This window comes from Gopherus evgoodei, unplaced genomic scaffold (genome assembly GCF_007399415.2).
Source record: "Gopherus evgoodei ecotype Sinaloan lineage unplaced genomic scaffold, rGopEvg1_v1.p scaffold_67_arrow_ctg1, whole genome shotgun sequence".
NCBI lineage: Eukaryota > Metazoa > Chordata > Testudines > Testudinidae > Gopherus > Gopherus evgoodei.
In genome coordinates this window covers 356,668-374,644 of record NW_022060088.1, presented here as the reverse complement: position 1 = coordinate 374,644, position 17,977 = coordinate 356,668, and the positions used below count along the sequence as shown (strand labels likewise).

At 55.6% G+C, this 17,977-nt stretch overlaps 1 non-coding gene across 1 annotated transcript; it reads right to left on the bottom strand.

The window, feature by feature from the left end:
* Positions 1–222: 222 nt before the first annotated feature.
* On the bottom strand, positions 223–410 carry LOC115643697. The gene has a single exon (XR_003998360.1). It is a non-coding gene; the product is annotated as a U2 spliceosomal RNA (small nuclear RNA).
* Positions 411–17,977: the final 17,567 nt, after the last annotated feature.

The following is a 17,977-nucleotide window of genomic DNA, read 5'->3' as shown; positions in this document are numbered from 1 at the left end:
TTCCTGGAATAACTCTGTCCTGGGGGACACTGTTGAGAGATGCTCATCCAAAATCTCCTAAGTGCTTTACGATACAACACTAGAGCAGGAATAAGCAGGGCAGCTGCAAAGCTTGATAAACTTACATCACAAAAAGAAAAGAGAGAAACTAACAAAAAACACAAAAGAAAAGCACAACCCAGCACCTGCTTTTTCTGTTTTTGAACCAGTCTGCTTTCCCCAGGAAGATTCACCACACCCAAAGATACTGCAATACCAGGATGATGCACGGAGTGGATAGAGAAAGCCCCTAATCCATCTCCCCACTCCACAGATCTATTTGATATAAGGCTTTCAATGGGAACATACCAGATATCAAACTGATACAAAAAGATTTAAAAGTTTATTAGAGAATATTTAAATAAAGATGATACAGAGAGTTTGAAGCGTCAGTTATTGGTCATCGGGGGTAACATACAGAGTGTAGGGGGACGCTGGTATTTGGATATTGGTTAGCACGTAATATATACAGTCTGCAATGTCCCCAGTGCGGGGTGTACGGTGGGTGGGATCAAGGTACAGTAAGGAAGCAGTGAGGGTACATCGCTCATACAGTGGGTTACATTCAGTCATGGGTATAAGTAAGCGGGCTGTGACAGGATTACCCTCACAGGGTGGAATCCAGTATGGTGGGTTCAGGGCTCAGGGGATATAGTTCAATGGGGGGGGTTATAGGTCTCCTCCCCCCCGTGGGTGCACGAAGCCACGCCGGCTCACTCCTGGTAATGGTGGTGGCCGGTGATGTGCTCCTTGTAAATGTCCCTAGACCATCGAATAGTGTCCAAGACCATCAAACATCTCATGAGCCACGCATAGTGACAGCCCACCCCACAGGCCCTAAGTACACATTCATTACAGGGGTCCCAGGCACACAGCGCCCCGACGATCAAGGTGTTGGTGTAAACCTTGTAGCCCTTTGTCCACAGAGTGTCAGCCACGGGGGTGTATTTTTCGAGTTTATGGGCTCGGGCTTCCCGGAAGGCCGGGGTCCTGTTCTTGAACGGGATCGTCACGTCGACGAGGATGATCTTTTTCTGCTCCTCGTCCATGACGATGATGTCTGGGCGCAGCCAGCTGTTGGTGTCGGGGATGGTGCGGTTGACTGCGATCTCACCCAGATGTGGGGCGATGGCCTTCACCAGTCGATCTTGGAGGGCGTTGTGGCTCTGGCGTGGGGCTTGAAGCTGCACAGGACGTGGGGCAAGGTCTTCATGGCGTACCTGCACTTCCTGCAGTGCTTGTCACGGTTCCTGTGGTGGACGGCTCCATTGAGCGGGACGCAGTTCAGTCAGGCACGGTGTATGAACCGCCAGTCAGCGAAACGGGTGAAGCTGCCCGCGGGGATAAAGTGGTTGCTGGAGTCCCACTTGCTGGTCACCTCGAAGGCCTTGCCCTGGTCTGTTTTTTTCCTCAGGGTGTCCATGTACAGCGCGCGGACGGCGGCCTTCAGTGACCTCTCCAGGACGCCTCTGGCTCCAGGGCTGACGATGGTGTTGCCCTCCATCTCAATCCGCGGCACCAGGACTCCCAGCTCCTGTCGCTCCTCGCTCCATACCCAGAGGCAGCCCAGTCGCTTTCCCAGCCGCCGCATGGCATTGCAGGCGCGGGACCACAGTGAGGCAATGTTGCCCCCGTCCCAGGCGAATTCGCCATCCAGGGAGCCGCTCAGGAAAGTGGCTACATCTGCGCTGGAGGGAGGCCTGCCAATTCACTTCTCGATGACAGTGCGTAGGGCGGCCGCTGCGACGTTCTTTACCATGGCATCCGGGCACGTCAGGAGGCAGAAGGCATGCGTGACGACCATGATGTTCCAGAGGTCACCCATGCGGGGGATGTTGACACCACCGTGCCTGTGGGCAATGTATATGAGCTTGTTGCTGGCTCTCTGGGACAGGGACAGCCACTTTTTGACTTGCTGCTGGATGGTGTTGTCTGCCTTGTTGAGGGGCACCTTTGCCACTGCGGAAACTCTCAAGATGTAGGCTATGCCGGGGATCAAGAAAGTGTTGAGGGCATTAATCTTCTGCCAACGTGCTGAAGATATGGTGGTGGGGGATGGACCTGGAAGCGTTGGACAGGTCAAGCCACGCTATCGCGCACTGCTTCCGCGCCCTCTTGGTCATCTGGAGGATGGTCTGGAGCAGGAAGTTGTGCTCGTAGCACCCCTCCAACGGCATGAAGCCCTTCTGGGCCGGGCTGATGGCTCCCCCAGCCTTTGCCCACTCCGTGACCCTGGCTGCCAGGCAGCTGGCGTACAGTTTGTACATCGTGGAACAGAGGGAGACGGGTCTCCGGTTGCTGGGGTTGTCTCGCTAGCTCTTTTTGTGGATCAGGACAGTCATGGCCTTCTTCCAGGAGATGGGAGGCCTGCCAAAGCACTGGCATAAGTTACAGATGCCAGAGAGCACAAGGCAGCCAGGGTCTCGCTTTCTGAGCAGGCTGTAGGGGATGCCGTCCTTTCCGGGCGTGGTGTTCTTTGTTCTGGAAAGCCTGGCTGTCACCTCTTTGGGCGTGAAGTCGGCCTCTAGGTTGCCTGTATTGGTGACATGGGGAAGGGGGTGGAGGCAGTCCGGGCGCTGCGCATCGTTCCTGGGCATGCTGCCAAACACTCGAAGGAAGTAGCTGTAGAGGCGCTCGGGTGGAATCGTGCAGTAGGATGGGGGGCCATCGAGGACCTCTCTTACAGCCTTGAGGCGGTTCGTTCTGTACAGCTTCTGGATCTTGGAGGCTGCTGCCGGGTCGTAGCGATGGTTGGTGTTCCTTCTTCCAGTTCCTCTGGAGGTGGTGGCATGATTCGGGACGGGCCGTCTGAAGGCAGGTCGGGTAGTCACTTGGTTTGGTGCCCTCTTTGAAGCAGCCTCTGTAGATAGCTCATGGGTGAGCCTGTCGATGAGCAAGTCAAAGTCCTCGAAGGAAGCTGCCGCTTGGAGCTCCTCGATCCAGGTGGCCTGCCAAGGTGTGGCTGGCCTATCTGGCTGCTGTTCCTCGGGTTCTTTGACCGGTGTGGGCAGTGGGTTTGCCGCGTGATCAACAGGTTGTCTCACTTGCGGCTCAGGGGACCTTTCGGCTGGTTCCTGAGGCAGAGTCACCAGTATGGTAGCACCGTTGTTGGTTGTTGGTGGGACTTGGTTTGGGTTCGTGGGTGTGGAGGTGACGCCTGGTCTTTCGTGCATGGTTGTCATCTGGTGGGTACCTGTAGGAGCACGTGACCTTCTGTTGGCGGGGATCGGCCTGGCGTCTTTTGGGGCCGTGTCGGTCCGTCCGATGATGGGGGACTGGTGGTGTGGTCTGGTCGTGGCGGTGGATCCTGCGACAGTAGCAGTGTGTGGAGTGGTCTAGGGGGTGGTTCCTGCTCCCCCAGCGGGTGTGGTTCGTAGTGCGGGTGGGGGAGTTGCGTTGGCTCCCCTTGTGGCTGGTGTTCGTGGGGTGGTCCGAGGGCCAGCGGCAGATTTTCGGGCGGCCATGTGTGGTGGAGCACTGACCCTTCTTGAGGTGGGGTCACGCTGGTTGGGCCTTGAGGAAGCACTGAGACGCCTCAGCTCGGAAAGCTTCCGAGCGACCTGCGAGGCTGTGACAGGACCCCTGCTGGAAGGGGCTTGGCTGGCGTCTCCTTCTGCAGCAGGCTTCGTCCTGGCGGCGGGGCCCTGGTCCACTAGCTCAGGGACTGGGGTAGGTTTCTGGGCAGCGGCTGGTGGGGTCGTACTGTTCCCTTGCAGGGTAGGAGCAGCGGGCCAGGACATAGGATGGCGGGGGGTCAGAGCCGGAGCTGCTGTTGTGTGGACTTTCTTGCAGCTGGCGTGGTGCTCCTTGAAACTCTTCTGGGACTCAAAGGGCAGGCTGCAGAGGGCACAGCTGAAGGCGGTGGACTTGTTGTGGCACCTTCTCAAATGCGTGGTGACCCTTCCGAGGAGAGGGAAGTGTCGGGGCTGCCAACAGATGGGACAGATGAGTGCATCCACGGCAAGGGGGTACTTAAAGTAGACAGTGTCTGAGGCTGAGTAGTCATCTCGTGGGGTGTCCCGCTGGAGGCCAGGGGGGTTGCCCCTCGGTGGCGGGGGCTGTTGGAGTGCAGAAGGTGTGTCCGGTGACTGCAGGAGAACGGCAGAGCCATCTCGAATCGGCTGGAGCTGCTGGAGCGCAGCGGGCATGTCTGGTGACTGCGGAAGAACGGGAGAGCCATCTTATAGCGGCTGGAGCTGTGGGAGCACAGGGGGTGTGTCCGGTGACTACATGAGGACAGGAGAGCCATCTTGTAGTGGCTGGAGCTGTTGGAGCGCAGGGGGGGTGTCCAGCAACCACAGGAAGACAAGAGAGACATCTCTTGACAGCTGGAGTGTCTGGTGATCGGCGGGCAGGTCTCTCGTGAACTGAAGCGGCTTGTCCTCAGGGGGGCAGTCTCTCAGTGGCTGCAGTTGCTGGTGGGTGGTGGGGGACCCCCCTGTGGCTGAAGTGTAGGGGAGCTCGGTGCCTGGGGCAGCTCCTGTCTGGTGAGGCTGACTCTTGGCGGCTGCAGCCACTGGGGGGCGACGGGGGAGTCCCTCTGCAGCCGGGGTGTAGCAGGGGCATTTCTCTGCCTCTGGGATGGCTGGCACGTGGCGGGGCAGTCCCCCGGTGCCGGGTCTTGCCTCCTGAAGTGCATTAAGAAGCTCCCCAGGCGCCGCGAGCAGCAGCGGCTGGGGCATGGGGTCCGCGTCCCCCGGTGGCCCGAGCAGCCGGGGCGCCCCTCGGAGCTCCCCCAGATGCTCCAACAGCGGCAGTGGAGGAGTGCCCCGGCAGCCCGAGCAGCGGCGGTGGAGACATGCTGCGGGGCCTCCCGGGCTGCTCGGGCAGTGGCAGCCAGGGTGCGGGGTAAGGATCCCCCGGCAACCCGAGCAGCGGCGGCGGAGACATGCTTCGGGGCCTCCCAGGCCCCTCGGGCAGCGGCAGCCAGGGTGCGGGGTGAGGATCCCGCGGCGGCCTGAGCAGCGGCAGCTGGAGCACGCCACGGGGCTGCCTGGGCAGTGGCAACCGGGGCGCAGGGCAGGGGTCTCCCAGCGGCTCAGACCACACCGGCCCGAGCGGGTGCTGAGGCTACCCAGGCCGGACAACATGCCAGGGCGTGGAGCAGGGATCCCCGGGCGACTAGGGCAGCAGCGGCCGGAGCATGCGGCAGGGCTCTCCAGGGAGCACGTGGCAGCGGCATGGGACAGGGATCCCCCGCAGGTATGGATGATAGTAGCAGGGCCGCGGGGGGGGGTCCCCCTTGGGAGTAGGTGTTGGGGCTCAGTGGGGCACTCATCCATCGCTGAGAGCAGTAGCTGGGCAACGGGGCTTCTTTCAGGCAGCTGGGATGCTGAGGGACAAGTTTCAGGCTGCATCAGCGGCTGGGCGGCTGTAGGTCTCTCCGGCGGTAGGGCCGTGGGGGCGTCATCGTTCTGTGGCTGCTGGTGGTCGGGAGGCGATTCCTCCCGCGGGAGGAGCGTGGTGGTGCAGGCTCCTTGTAACTGCTGGCCATCGGGGAGGTTCCTTCGGTGCTGGGAGCCCAGTGGGGCAGACTCCCGGTGGCTGTAGCTGTGGGCGAGCAGCTGGGGGTTCCTCAGGGCTGGAGCACTGCAGGGCGGTCTTCCGTTGGCTGGAGAGCGGGGCGCAAGCCCTTCTCCGTGGTAATGTTCTGGCAGGCTGGTCTCGTGGTGTGGGAGCCACGTGTAGCGGCATCTCGGGGGAGATCCTTCTTGGTCTCCTTCTGCCCCCTGGATTTACCAACCTGCCGTGTCCGTGGGACCACAAGGGCAGCACTCGGGAGCCTCTGGCGAGTAACCACCGGGATCCTGTGTCGGGCGGTACGGCGTACCGGGGAAGAGATCGGTGCCTTGGCCTGCGTTTTAGGAGCAACAGGGTGCATCCCTGACCACCATTACACTTTTTTAAGAGTAGTAAGTACATTGTATATAAGTGTAGCAAATAGGGTTAAATCGAGATTTAAAAGTTTATTAGAGAATATTTAAATAAAGATGATACAGAGAGTTTGAATCGTCCGTTATTGGTCATCGGGGGTAACATACAGAGTATAGGGGGATGCTGGTATTTGGATATTGGTTAGCACATAATATATACAGTCTGTAATGTCCTCAATGCGGGGTGTACGGTGGGTGGGATCAAGGTAAAGTAAGGTAAGGGGCCGGGTAATGGGGACAGAATGACCCTCACATAGTGGAATCCAGTTCAGTGGATTCAGGGCTCAGGGGTTATATTTCGGTAGGGGGAGTTTATAGGTTCCCCCCCCCATGGGTGAACGAAGCCACACTGGCTCACTTCTGGGATTGGCGGTGGCTTCGTGGTACTCGTCCCTTTACGGTATGAGGGAGGCTGTCATACTGTAAAGGGAAGAGTAACACCCTCCTGTGTACAATACTATAAAATCCCTCCTGGCCAGAGACATCAAAAACCTATTACCTGTAAAGTGTTAAGAAGCTCAGGTAATCTGGCTGACACCTGACCCAAAGGACCGAAAAGGGGACAAGATACTTTCAAATATTATCGGGGGGGAGGCTTGTGGGGGGGGGAGGGTGTTCGCTCTTGGGACTAAAAGGGACCGGACATCAATGCATGCTCTCCAAATCTTTCTGAACCAGTCTCTCATATTTCATAGTATAATTCCCAAATCTGGACCTTAGCGTCCAAAATAGGGGTACTAGCATGAATTCTCCTAAGCTTAATTACCAGCTTAGATCTGATAGGCTGCCATCAATCAGGATTCTGAGTACCTGATAAACTCTGGTCTCCCCAAACCTTCCCTGGGGACCCCAAGACCCAAATTCCTTGAGTCTCACAACAAAGGGAAATAAACCATTCCCTCCCCACTCTTTACCTCCTCCCAGATCTTTCCCGCCCTGGGTACACTAGGAGATCACCGTGATTCAATTCCTTGAATCACCACACAGAGAGGAATTATACCTTACCCCAGAGGCAATCCAGATTCAAGCTCCGTGAATCTAAAACAAAGGGATTCCACCCTCCCGCCCCCCTTCTCTTTCCCTGTTAAGTACAGACTCAATTCCCTAGAGCCTCAACAAGGGGGAAAAAATCAGGCAGGTCTTAAAAGCAAAACTTTTAATAAAAAGAAAGGAAAAATAAATGGTCTATCTCTGCAATTTAGATGGTAAAAAGTACAGGGTTTTTCAGCTTATAGACAATAGAAAGAAAGCTTTCTCCAGCAGAAATACAATTTAAAATACTTTCACCCAAATACACATTAAAACTCTACCAGCCAGATACACAGTTGCAAATGCAGAAAAACAATTAAAAAGACTATACTCTCTTTCTACTTTTGTACTTACAAAATTGGAACAGAAGATTAGAGAGCCTGTAGGTACGTGTGGTCACTCTCAGAGCCTAGAGAGAACAAAGCAAAACCCAAAAACTACAAACAAAGGCTTCCCTCCACCTAGATTTGAAAGTATCTTGTTTCCTGATTGGTCCTCTGGTCAGGTGTTTGGGTCCCTGTTTGTTAACCCTTTACAGGTAAAAGAGACATTAACCTTAACTATCTGTTTATGACAGGGGGAGGCTTGTGTGTGTGTGTGTGTGGGGGGGTGTTCGCTCTTGGGACTAAAAGGGACAGGACATCAATCCATGCTCTCCAAATCTTTCTGAACCAGTCTCGCACATTTCAAACTTGTAAGTAACAGCCAGGCAAGGCGTATTAGTTTATCTTTGTTTTCTCAACTTGTGAACTTTCCTTTGCTAGAGGGAAATTTATCTCTGTTTTGTTGTAACTTTGAACCTAAGGCTAGAGGGGGTTCCTCTGGACTCTTTGAATCTGATTACCCTGTAAAGTTATTTTCCATCCTGATTTCACAGAGATGATTTTTACATTTTCTTTCTAATAAAGTCTTTCTTTTAAGAACCGGACTGATTTTTCCACTGTCCAAAGACTCAGAGGTTTGGGTCTTTGTTCATTTTTGTAACCAATTGGTGAGAATATTATTATCTAGCCTCCCCAGGAAAGGGGGTGTAAGGGTTTGGGGGGATATTTTGGGGGAAGAGGCACTCCAAGTGGTCCTTTCCATGTTTCTTGTTAAATCACTTGGTGGTTTTAGCATACAAGGTTTTGACCTAAGCTGGTAGAAATAGGCTTGGGGGCTTTCATGTGGGTCCCTACATCAGTACCCTCGAGTTCAGAGTGGGGAAGGAACCCTGACAGGGGATGAGACTCTCTGGGTGCAAGAAGTAGAGTTCCCAGCAAGATGTGAGACTTAATTCCATGGAGCCAGGTGCAGGACTTTGACAGGGAGGCTCAGGTATGGAGAATTGGGGGGCAGCGGATGGAGTGGCTGTCTAGGTGCAGAGATTTAGTGACCCTGAGGTGCAGGAGGGAGGAAGAAGACAAGGAATTGGCAGTGCCCGTGGAGGAGAAGAAGAGGGGTGGAGCCTCTCAGCAAGCCTGGCTAGCTCAGTCAGGAGAGCATCAGGCTCTTAATGGGAGGGGCCAGGGTTTGAGCTGCTGTCCAGGGACTCAGCTTTTCAGTTGCCTTGTGTGCCAGGAGCCAAATAACTCCCGGTGGTGCCTAGAGCCACTTGTGGGCCAGGGAGGCTGAGCCCTGTGGCACCTGCTTTGTGCAGGGCTTCTGGTTGCTCAGACACAGGGAAGGCTTCTGCACTGCGGCACTGACTTTCTGAGTTCCCGGGGGTTGCTTGGCCCCTGCTCCACCTCAGGCCCTGCCCCTAAACCTCCACCCTGTCCAGTCTCTTCCCCACACCCTATTTCTTCATCTCCCCATGCCTCTCACACACCCGATCACTAGCAGGCAGGAGGCGCTGCAGGGGAAGAGGAGGAGCTTGTCAGCCAAGCCTGCTAGCAGGTGGCAGGTGCAGGGGCAGAGCTGGCTGCCAGGCACCTGGTTTTTTTCCTGTTGGTTCTGCAGCCCCATAGCACCCATGGAGTCGCTGAATTGGCTCCTTTAACACACTAGAGAGAGGAGTAGATCCAGGGCTATGGCTAATCTGTGGGGCGACAGGTGAGCAGCAGAGGCTTCAGGGACTGAGAGTTTCCCTGACACCTCAGGGACACAGTGTGAGGTGATGTCCCAGGCATCTCTAGGAAAGGAGCAGAGCAGGATTTGCTTGGGGTGGGGAGAGATTTGAGAGTGTCTCAGGGGGCTGTACAGAGGTATTGCCTGGGTGAGGGACTGGCTAAAACACTGACCTCGTTGTAAGCAGGATTTGAACCTGCAGAAAGGAACCTTATTGGATTTCAAGTCCAACACCTTAACCACTTGGTCATCACAGCTGTAAGCACAGTAATGCTTCAATACCACAGAAACTGGTAAAGAATCCTAACGTCCAGGCGTGACGTCATCTGAAATCCAGATTTCCCACAGCAAACCTGGCTCCCAAAGCACCTGGGGGATTTGGGGTTTGTTCTCTTTGCCTAGCCATGTGCCATCACACAGACGGCACTTTGAAAAGTCTCCCCTCCCACAGAGCGGGAATGGGAAATGATTCTGAACTGAAAGCTTGATGTGAATGAGGATGTCAGGACCACCGGGCCAGGGACTGGCCTTTGCTAGAGAAACCAGTGACACACAGAGCCAGGGTAAGGAAAACGTTTCCTGGAGTCAATAGGTGGAATAGCAGCAGTATTGTGCAGAGAAATGTCTCACGAGAGGAGTCAGTGCATTGGTGGTTTGGTAGCAGAATTCACAGATACAATGTGGAAAGTCTGTGGGTCGTGAATGAAGGGCACTGGCAGAAGGGTGACAGGAGAGCTCAGGGCTGGGATTTCAGGTGCTTCAGGTCAGGAATGAGGGGCCCTAGCAGAGCAGTGATGGGGGAGCTCAGGACTGGTTTAATAGAGGCTTCGGATTGGGAGTGAGGGGAACCAGCAGAGCGGTGAGTGAGGACCCTCTGGCTGGGATAACAGGGACTGCGGGTCGGGAGTGAGGGGCATTGGCAGAGCGGTGAAGCAGGAACCCAGGACTGGGATAACAGGGGCTGTGGGTTGGGAGTGAGGGGCACCAGCCGAGCAGTGATTGGGAAGCCCAGGGGTGGGATAGTAGGGGCTGTGGGTCAGGAGTGAGGGGCACTGGCAGTGCAGTGAGTGGGGAGCTCCGCAGGGAGCCCAGGGGGCTGTGGGTCTGGAGTGAGGGGCACCAGCAGAGCAGTGAGTCTGGAGGTCAGGACTGGGATAGCAGGGGCTGCGGTTTGGGAGTGAGGGTCACCAGCAGAGAGGTGACTGGGAAGTCCAGGGGAGGGATAGCAGGAGCTGTGGGGTGGGAGTGGGGGGCAGTGGCAGAGCAGTGAGTGGGGAGGTCAGCGAGGATCCCAGGAGGCTTTGGGTCAGGAGTGAGGGGCACCAGCAGACCTCTGAGTCTGGAGGTCAGGACTGGGATAGCAGGGGCTGTGGGTTGGGAGTGAGGGTCACCAGCAGAGAAGTGAGTGGGAAGCCCAGGGGTGGGATAGCAGGGGCTGTGGGGTGGGAGTAAGGGGCAGTGGCAGAGCAGTGAGTGGGGAGCCCAAGGCTGGGAATCAGGGGCTGCGGGTTGGGAGTGAGGGGCACCGGCAGTGCAGTGACTGGGGAGCTCACGGGGAGCCCAGGGAGCTGTCAGTTGGGAGTGAGGGACACCACTAGAGCTGGGGGGGACCCAGGGGGCTGCGGTTACGGAGTGTGGGGCAGCAGCACAGCTGTGAGTCTGGAGGTCAGGACTGGGATAGTAGGGGCTGCGGGTCAGGAGTGATGGGCACCAGCGGAGCAGTGACTGGGAAGCCCAGGGCTAGGACAGCAAGGGCTGCGGGTCAGGAGTGAGGGGCACCAGCAGAGAGGTGACTGGGAAGCCCAGGGATGGGATAGCAGGGGCTGTGGTGTGAGAGTGAGGGGCAGTGGCAGAGCAGTGAGTGGGGAGCCCAAGGCTGGGAATGAGGGGTTGCGGGTCAGGAGTGAGGGGCACCGGCAGTGCAGTGAGCGGGGAGGCCAGGAGGCAGCGGGTTGGGAGTGAGGGGCACCACTAGAGCTGGGAGGGACCCAGGGGGCTGCGGTTACGGAGTGTGGGGCACCAGCACAGCTGTGAGTCTGGAGTTCAGGACTGGGATAGCAGGGTCTGCGGGTTGGGAGTGAGGGGCAGCAGCAGAGCAGTGACTGGGAAGCCCAGGTGTGGGATAGCAGGGGCTGTGGGGCGGGAGTAAGGGGCAATGGCAGAGTAGTGAGTGGGGAGCCCAAGGCTGTGAATCAGGGGTTGCAGGTTGGGAGGGGCACCTGCAATGCAGTGACTGGGGAGCTCAGCGGGGAGCCCAGGGGGCAGCGGGTTGGGAGTGAGGGGCACCACTAGAGCTGGGGGGGCCCAGAGGGCTGTGGTTCGGGAGTGTGGGGCACCAGCAGAGCTGTGTGTCTGGAGGTCAGGACTGGGATAGCAGGGTCTGCGGGTTGGGAGTGAGGGGCACCGGCAGTGCAGTGACTTGGGAGCTCAACAGGGAGCCCAAGGGACTGCGCGTCGGGAGTGAGGGGCACCAGCAGAGCAGTGACTGGGAAGCCCAGGGGTGGGATAGCAGGGGCTGTGGGGTGGGTGTGAGAGGCAGTGGCAGAGCAGTGAGTGGGGAGCCTAGGACTGAGAATCAGGAGTTGTGGGTCAGGAGTGAGGGGCACCAGCAGAGCAGTGACTGGGAAGCCCAGGGGTGGGATAGCAGGGGCTGTGGGGTGGGAGTGAGGGGCAGTGGCACAGCAGTGAGTGGGGAGCTCAGTGGGGAGCCCAGGGGATTGCGGGTCGGGAGTGAGGGGCACAAGCAGAGCTGTGAGTCTGGAGGTCAGAACTGGGATAGCAGGGGCTGCGGGTCGGGAGTGAGGGGCACCAGCAGAGCTGTGAGTCTGGAGATCAGGACTGGGATAGCAGGGGCTGCGGGTCGGGAGTGAGGGGCACCAGCTGTGCAGTGACTGGGGAGCTTAGCATGGAGCCCAGGGGGCTGCGGGTCAGGAGTGAGGGGCACCAGCAGAGCTGTGAGTCTGGAGATCAGGACTGGGATAGCAGGGGCTGCGGGTCGGGAGTGAGGGGCACCAGCTGTGCAGTGACTGGGGAGCTTAGCATGGAGCCCAGGGGGCTGCGGGTCAGGAGTGAGGGGCACCAGCAGAGCTGTGAGTCTGGAGATCAGGACTGGGATAGCAGGGGCTGCGGGTCGGGAGTGAGGGGCACCGGCAGTGCAGTGACTGGGGAGCTTAGCAGGGAGCCCAGGGGGCTGTGGGTCGGGAGTGAGGGGCACCAGCAGAGCTGTGAGTCTAGAGGTCAGGACTGGGATAGCAGGGGCTGAGGGGCAGTGGCAGAGCAGTGAGTGGGGTGCCCAGGACTGGGAATCAGGAGTTGTGGGTCAGGAGTGAGTGGCACCAGCAGAGTGGTGACTGGGGAGTCCAAAGATGGGATAGAAAGGGCTGCAGGTCAGGAGTGAGGGGCACCAGCAGAGCTGCGACTGGGGAGCTGTGAGGAAGTGGGAATGTTGCTGTATTATGGTAATGCTAAGTGAGGAATACTGACCTGGGAAGGTGGCAGGGGAGTTTCGCTGGGACTGGCTGTACTGGGGAAGGGAGGACACCTGACCATGTAACCTGAGACCCCAGGCTGGGGGTTGGAGGGGAGTTTGAGTGGCCTGCATTTGGGAAGGGAGGACACCTGAGCATGTAACCTGAGACCCCAGGCGGGGGACTGGAGGGGAATTTGGGGTGTGTGTCATAAACCGATAGTTAAGGGTTAATAGAACAGGAGTACTTCATGTCCCTTTTGCCTGTAAAGGGTTAACAAGTTCAGTAAGCCTGGCTGTCACCTGACCAGAGGACCAATCAGGGGACAGGATACTTTCAAATCTTGATGGAGGGAAGTTTTTGTGTGTGCTGTTAGTGTTTGATGGTTGTTCACTCTGGGGGCTCAGAGGGACCAGACGTGCAACCAGGTTTCTCTCCAATCTCTCCGATACAGGCTCTTATATGTTCAGAATAGTGAGTTCTAGGTAGATAAGGCGGATTAGGCCTATGTTTGTTTTCTTTATTGCAGCTGTGTATTTTTCTGGAAGGATTGTATCTCTGTTTGCTGCAACTTGTATTTGTGCTGAGGGGAGGATTCTCTCTGGTGTCTATAAGCTAAAAGTCCCTGTAACATTTTCCATCTTGATTTTACAGAGATAATTTTTACTTTTTTTTTCTTTCTTTAATTAAAAGCTTTTCCTTTTTAAGAACCTGAATGTTTTTTTTATTCTTGTGTGAGACCAAGAGGACAGGGTCTGGACTCACCAGGGAATTGGTGGGAGGAAGGAGAGAAGGGGGGAGGAAAAGCCCAATTTCTCTCTGTGTTAAAATCACTGTCTCTCTCTCAGGGAGAGTCTGGGAGAGGGAGAGAAGACAAGGGAAGGTGAATTTCCTCTCTGCTTTAAGATTCAGGGAGTTTGAATCACAGTGATCTCCCAGTGTAACCCAGGGAGGGGAAAATCTGGGAGGAAGAAAGGGAGGAGAATGGTTTATTTCCCCTTGTTGTGAGACCCAAGGGGTTTTGGGTCTTGGGGTCCCCAGGGAAGGGCCTCGGGGCCAGAAAGTGTCCCAAAACACTATATTTTTGGGTGATGGCAGCTCTACCATTTCTAAGCTAGTAATTAAGCTTAGAGGGGTTCATGCAGGAACCCCATTTTTGGACGCTAAGGTTCAGAGTGGGGAATCATACCTTGACAGGCATGCATTGGGGAAGGGAGGACACCAGGAGGGGGGTTGGAGGCCAGGTAACACCTCTGCCCGGGACACTTGACAAAGGACACAAAGGCTGGGGGAGGAGCCAGGGGGAGGCTGGAGGAGAAGCTGGAGGGAGTTTCTGTTTGGAGCTAACTGGGAAATGGAGAGCGGCCCCGACGGGGCCTGGGCTCCCCAATGGGGCTGTGAACTCCCTGCGTCCCCAGATGGACTGAACTAAAGGAGGTCCTGTTGTCTGTACCGGCAAGACCAGTTTTGGACTGTGTTCCTGTCATCTAAATAAACCTTCTGTGTCACTGGCTGGCTGAGAATCCCGATGAATCGCAGGGAGCCGGGGGTGCTGGACCTTGACTCCCCCACACTCCGTGACAAGCCGTGTCCTTACAAACCCGCATGTGCTGTTCCTTTGAGACAGTGCTGAGCGGCACAGGCTGGGCAGTGCACTGGGCGTGGGGACCTCGCGCTTGTAACTAGAGGCTGGAGGCATCAGAGAGCGGCTCCATAGCCAGGCTAAGAGCAGTGAGGTGCCCCTGGGGCCCCACAGAGAGGGGGAGGGAGGGAAAGAAAGAGAGATGGGCTTGCAGAGTGTGTGTGTGCGAGAGAGAGAGCGAGAGAAAGAGATGGGCTTACAGAGTGTGTGTGTGTGAGAGAGAGATGGGGTTATAGTGTGTTTGTGTGTGTGAGAGAGAGGGAGGGAGATGGGGTTACAGTGTATGTGTGTGTGTGTGTGAGAGAGAGAGAGAGGGAGATGGGGTTACAGTGTGTGTGTGTGAGAGAGAGAGAGGGAGATGGGGTTACAGTGTGTTTGTGTGTGTGTGTGTGTGTGAGAGAGAGAGGGAGGGAGATGGGGTTACAGTGTGTGAGTGTGTGTGTGAGAGAGAGAGAGATGGGGTTATTGTGTGTTTGTGTGTGTGCGCATGAGAGAGGGAGGGAGATGGGGTTACTCTGTGTGTGTGTGAGAGAGAGAGATGGGGTTATAGTGTGTTTGTGTGTGTGTGAAAGAGAGATGGGGTTATAGTGTGTTTGTGTGTGTGTGTGTGAGAGAGAGAGAGAGAGAGAGGGAGGGAGATGGGGTTATAGTGTGTGTGTGTGTGTGTGTGTGTGCGTGTGTGCAGGTACTAGTCCCTGGTGGAACTCAATGACCCTGCTCTCGGTGGGTAGCACAACACTCTCCCATTTGTCTCCAGTGAGTGTGGGCTGTGTACACGTGCAGCGGCGGGGGTGGGGGGTGGTAATCAGTGTGAGCGGCTCAGTTATTGCTGTGCCCCAGCCGCTGGCGTGTGCTTATTTCTCAGCTTTTTGGTGGGTTTTGGTTTTGGCTCTGGGTCTGTGCAGGGCTTGGCCTGGCTCGGTGAGCAGGTTCCTCAAGCGATAACAGCCATTACGGGAGCCTGGCCTGTGCGGTCTCAGGGGTGGGGGAAAGCAGCAGCCTCACCGGGAACCGAGGCACTGGCACAGGGAAGCAGCGAGCAGGGGCGAGGAACAAGCCGGCTGCTCCCGGTCGTGCAGGGAGCACGTGGGGAAAGTGAGTTGGCCTGGTGGTGGTGGTGCAGACAGGCCCCTCAGCAACGGTAGACCGGCTAAACAGGGCCCACGAAGCCGGGCCCCAGGTCCCCTTCTGGACTGCCAGGCCCTGGTAATTTGTACGTGATCCCGCCTCCCTCATCGGCCCCGGGTGCAGACACACTGTGCAGGGGAATAAAGCAGCATCTCTTTCGGGGAGCCAGGCCCCGCCCCTGCCTCCTGGACCAGTCCATGTCCCGCGCTATCCGGCAGTCTGCGCAGCGCGGCATTTGGGACCAGCGTTCCCATTGGCTGGGGCCATGACAGCGGGAGGATACAGCAGGAAGCGGCTCACGTGCAGCAGCTGCTCCAGCATCCAGAGTACAGAAGAGGCCAGAGAGGCAAGTGGCTGCCGGGCCCCCAGGAGCATCTGGCCCGCTCCCTACTCAGGCTCGGTGCTACAGGCCTCCCGGCATTCGGCAAGGTCAACGGGCAGGAAGAGGGAGGGCCTACAACTTCCCTGCTTTGGGAGGGTGCATCTCTGGCCTAGGTTAGGCCGAGCAGGAACGCTGTGGCATGGGCTGGCTTTCTGCCGGCCGCACACGGGGGGGGGGGGGGGGGGGGGGCAAGGATTGAAAAAGCTGGAGTCCGGCGGGGCTGGAGTGCAGCCGCATCACCCTTGGATTAGTTACAGTTGCACAGAAACAGACCCAGACGGAGGTATCTAACTCGGGGGTCTCAGACTGGGGGTTGGGACCCCCCCCCCGGTTATTACATGGGGATGGGGGGATGTACTGTTAATTTAGAAGGGGCGATGTGTGGGATGGGCTCATACTCAGAGGCTTGCTAAGTGACAGGGCTCACCTGTACTAAAGGGCCTCCCACAGTGCTGTCTGGTATGTCCCTTGATCTCGTGCCATGCACCCGCCTCATTGCAGAGACCTGACTGGGCTGGAACACTGGCCTGTTACCACTAACTAGACAGTAGTTGTTTAATATCGGGCTTTTCCTTCTCCACTAATTAACACTTCTGCTTGCTCTGAATTATTAGTGATAATTCTCCCACTACCCTTTTCAAAAACTCCTTCTCCGTGTTGACCTTTACTCTGCTGGCAGATTTCTCCTTGTCTCTCTTTACTTCCCTTATCAACTTTCTTCCATTTTTTTCATAGCTGCTTACATCAATCCACCCTTCTTCCTCGATTGTGGTTTGTTTGCATTTTTTATAGCAACATGTATCTATCTCACGGGTCTGGATGTTAGTCTATAGGCTATCTCCACATTACAGTTCCTCTTTAAAATGTATTTTAGTACTGGCCTTCCTGAATAGCTTTTAACCATTGATTTCTCCTTGGTTAATTTTCCTGACCCATTGAAATTATGCCAGAGCTTTTCATTTCCTCCTTGGTAAGAGCTATAGTAGTGGGGGAAGGGATAGCTCAGTGGTTTGAGCATTGGCCTGCTAAACCCAGGATTGTGAGCTCAATTCTTGAGGGGGCCATTCAGGTAACTGGGGTAAAAATCTGTCTGGGGATTGGTCCTTCTTTGAGCAGGGGGTTGGACTGGATGATCTCCTGCGGTCCCTTCCAACCATGATATTCTATGATTAATAGCAAGTCTACCAGATCCCAAACTCATGGTTTTTGGGGCTCCATACTGGGAGAAGGGGAGCAGAGAGCCTTGTCCTTACAGTTTCTTCCTAAGAGTCTCAGAAGCTTCCAATAGGGTTTATCTGCACTGGAGAGGGGATGGCCCAAAATGCCTGTCTCATTCTGAGCCTCATGTCTTGGTAGTGTCAGGGTCAGCTGGCTGTGAACAATGAACCGTGGCTTAACTTGTGCTATGGAGGCATCAGTTCTGACAGTCAGAAAACGGGGGAGAGGGGGTGCAGTGGACAGGCTGCCTGCCAATGCTGAGGTCCAGTCTAGCCCATTAACACTTCTGCCAACTTATTGTGTATATGGCACAAATTATGATGCATGGGACTGTGAGGTCAATTACTGATGTCCTGAACTTACAATACAGTCCATGCAGTCCAAGTGATTTTCCCACAACCCCGATAAAGTTTTTTAATTTGACAGGTTCCATAAGGCACATTAGTCTCTGAAAAGTCTTTACATTGGCAACCTTCCTTCAGAAGAAACTGTTTTGTTTATGCTAGAGAAGGGACAACACTTGAGCTTCTCCATGAAGTCTTTTCGTTCGTAAGCCGCTGACTTCCACTGGTGCAGGATGAAGCCCTCTGCTAAAACTGAAAGTGACATTGCAGTAGTTTGAAGAAGGCCCTGGACCATTTTGCGTGTGGTTTGAGGGCAAAATTTGGCCCAGCATCTCCTCGTATTCTTCTTTCCCCTCCTCCCACATAGCACTGTCACTGTTACTTGTCAATCTGCGCATTTGCATAAATATTGTATTTCATTTAGTGCTTTATCATCCACAATATTTTCCTCTTAATCCACATATGAGAGTTATTCTAACTCCCAACTGAATATATCTATATCTATAACATATAAACCTGAACATCTTAACATAACAAATATTATGACCTGCCAACCGGCATCTTAGAATCCCTTCCTTTCATGAACAAAAAAATTAAAATCCTTGGGAACTCATTGGGACAATCAGCGAGTGGCTGGCGCGAGGCCTCTCTCCCTTGCTACATACTGAGAGCATCTGGTTCAGGGCGCTTGGAGGAGTCTATCTGAAAGTTGCTGAACAGCGAGGTTGCACTGTGCCTGCCAATCA